This window comes from Meleagris gallopavo, chromosome 1, assembly GCF_000146605.3.
Source record: "Meleagris gallopavo isolate NT-WF06-2002-E0010 breed Aviagen turkey brand Nicholas breeding stock chromosome 1, Turkey_5.1, whole genome shotgun sequence".
NCBI lineage: Eukaryota > Metazoa > Chordata > Aves > Galliformes > Phasianidae > Meleagris > Meleagris gallopavo.
In genome coordinates, this window is record NC_015011.2 from 20,109,252 (window position 1) to 20,112,369 (window position 3,118).

The following is a 3,118-nucleotide window of genomic DNA, read 5'->3' on the forward strand; positions in this document are numbered from 1 at the left end:
CTAGTTTGGAAACATGGTATTTGATTATAAATATACTGTATCTTTCACTTAAATTTGCTATGGGTCCACCAACTCTGGCTTCTGGATGGACCCCCTTCATATTTCAATCACACTGCTGTATCTCAAGAAAGTTGATTGAGTTTTATGACAGTGTTCAGGACAGATGTGTCACTGCCTCCTGAGCAGAAAAGGGTGATGAAAGAGAATATGGTGCAGACTTAGACCAGTATGAATGTCAGGGCCATCTCCTGCTCTCTCCTCAAGGGTTTGGCTGCCTTTGCTTGAGGCAGTTGGAACGTAGTGCAGCAATGTGGCATGGAGTCAGGCTGCTGAGAAGAAATCTTTGTGAGAAAGCTGTAGGAAACCTTGTTATGGCATCCCCAGCGTCTCTTGGGAACTTTTTTAAGTCCTGGCACTCCTTCTTTTCCTTCTCCTCAGCTGCTGCAACTCCGTGATTTTCCAAGTAGCCCTGATAAAGATCCTCATCCTCCAGCTTGACATCCCAACCTGACCTCAGACTTGCCTCACGATTGTGAACTTGTCCTGGTTTCTGCCACCAGACCTGCTCTGTCCTGTTGTTTGGCTACTGTGGCAGTGCATCTACTGCCAAGGGCACCATCCCATCCTGCTATACACCCTTACTCACCATGCAGAGGAGCTGGTGCTTGCTTGCTGCTCAACACAGACCCAAAACCCCACCCACAGGATGAGACTTTTGTGCCACTCCTTCCAGCAGGGGAATGGCTTCCAAATGCTCAATCTTCCAGCATAGCGGACTTTGTGAGACACATTTGGAAATTAAGACACTAAAAATATTCTGATTCTGAAAGTAAGAGTGCTACCTATCCTACAGAATAGCTATCTTCCTTTTTATGGTTTAAGCCTTGACATCCATCGTTCGCTGCTGAAAAGTTTATGTGAAATAAGTCACAACTGGGGCCTTCCAAAGGTATCTTATATTTTACAGATGAATGCTCACTTTCTTTGGCCTCCAGATAATACTTTTTGTCATAGTTAATACCATGAAATGCATTTTCTCCCCCTTTCATTTTTTCACCATGTAACATATATAGTGCAGAAATATTAGCCTTAGAGAAATGCACACAAGACAAAAGTTCTTTCTTTAGGGATTATGTTTTCTTGATAAATTTTGATACCCATATTTCAACACATCTTACAACTCAGAAGCCAGCACCCACCATCACTTAAGTGGAAATCATTGGCTTTGTGGCTCCGTATTCCTTGGTAGCTGTTAATCAGCATGCCTTTGCCTAACAGTGATTATTCAAGTGATTTTATTACCTCTCTCAGTTTAATTCTGTGTTTGAATAACCCCAAAAGTTGCATTTCTGTCTATTAGGTAGGAATAATAATAATAGTAATAGTAATAATAATAATAATAATAATAATAATAATATAAAGCCTCTAGAACTGAGAGTGCCTTACTTTGCACTATTTCTAAGTTGCAAAAATCAGCCCTATTGGAATGTCATTAATATCTGTGAGTGCTATTATGGAGTGAAGCTGCTCCAACGTGAACTGTTCAGCCCAAACCATTCCTTGGCTACCTGGGGTATGACATCTTTTTTGGAGAAGTAGAAGCGCAGAGAAGGGCTGGTGCATTTGCTCTTGCTTGGCTTTGGAGAGATATTCAGAGCAAGCATTTGTTCAATGCAGTAATTAAAACTTAAGTTTCTCAGGCCACGTCTCCACAGGATCATAGAAAAGCTTGGGTTGGAAAGAACCTTAAAGACCATCTAGTTCCATCCCCATGCCGTGGGCAGAATTGCCACCCACTAGATCTATGGCCCTGACATTTTACTGTTCCCTTTAATCCATGCCTATGACCTAACATGTAACATGCTCCCCCTGAGACTGAGGCCTTCCCACTCAAGTAAAGGTCATTTAAGAGCTTCTTTATGGTAGCTTGGTGTCCAGAACTGGGTTTCTTCCACCTGAGTTAGTAGTGCAGGCAGCTGTGTCACCAGTCCTCACATAAGTCTTCTCTACAATCTGACATCAGCTGCCATCGGGCTTGAATCAGAGGGATCCTACTCAAAGAATGATGGATGTATATTGCTTCTCTTTTGTGTCATATATCCTCGGGAAACATAACCATTTCTTGCACAGCTTCTCATTCTTTTCTTCCTGCCTGTCCCAAATATTTATCTTCTCTGCTTGCATTTAGTCAAAACACTACACTCATCTCTTCGGTTATGGGTTTATTTATCATACTCCTGCCTGAGACTCAGTTAGCTACTTGCTATAAGCATATGGAATAAGATACAGTCCCCACCTCCCCAAAACTGTACTCTAGAAAAGATGTGTCTGAGAGGTGGAGAGAGGCAACAGATCTCATTCAGGCTGAAAACGCATTGGAGGTTTCTTTATCCCAGTCTTCTGTCCCGAGCCTGCATCTCCAGCTGCAAGATGCACACCAAGGCTCAAGCAGAACATTGCTGCTTTTGTTGACCTTTCACTGAAGCTGCAGAGTGTAAATGGAGCTGGAAATGAGCCTGCCGGGCAGTACAAATCCCAGGTGGGGCACCTTTTCCTGATGGGGTTAAGGAGGGTCTCTAAGGTGGGATTTCTCATGGCTGAACATCAGGGTTTAAACCATGGATTTTTGCTACTGAAATCACAGCTTATAAGTCTGCTCTCATGGAAGGGTTGGAGAAAAATGAATTCTGTCTAAGGCCTGGCCGATTTCCAGTGTCATTGACCAACAGAGAAAGATCTTTTCCACAGGAGAAGTTAAAGGCTTGAAAGAGACATCAGACACTGTCAGACTGTGTTGGACAGCAGCTGACCTGGGATAAACTTCTAGCACATAAATTTGGGCAGCAGCACCCATCAAAGACGATGGTGGCAGTGCTGGTTGGACATATGGGGAAATAACTTGGACTTATTTCTTCTTCCAGCTCCAGTTCCATGTAAGCGAGACAGCTCTGGGTAAAGAGATACAAAGCGATGCTTGCTTATAAGTAAGGAAAAGCGCTCGGCCTGGCCTGGAGCAGGAGCGGGAAGCGCCCGGCTCAGCGTCGGGAGCCCCGGAGAGCCCTCCCTGCTCGGCAGCCCGGACCGCGCCGCGCGAGCTGCAGTAGCGCCGGGCGCCCTC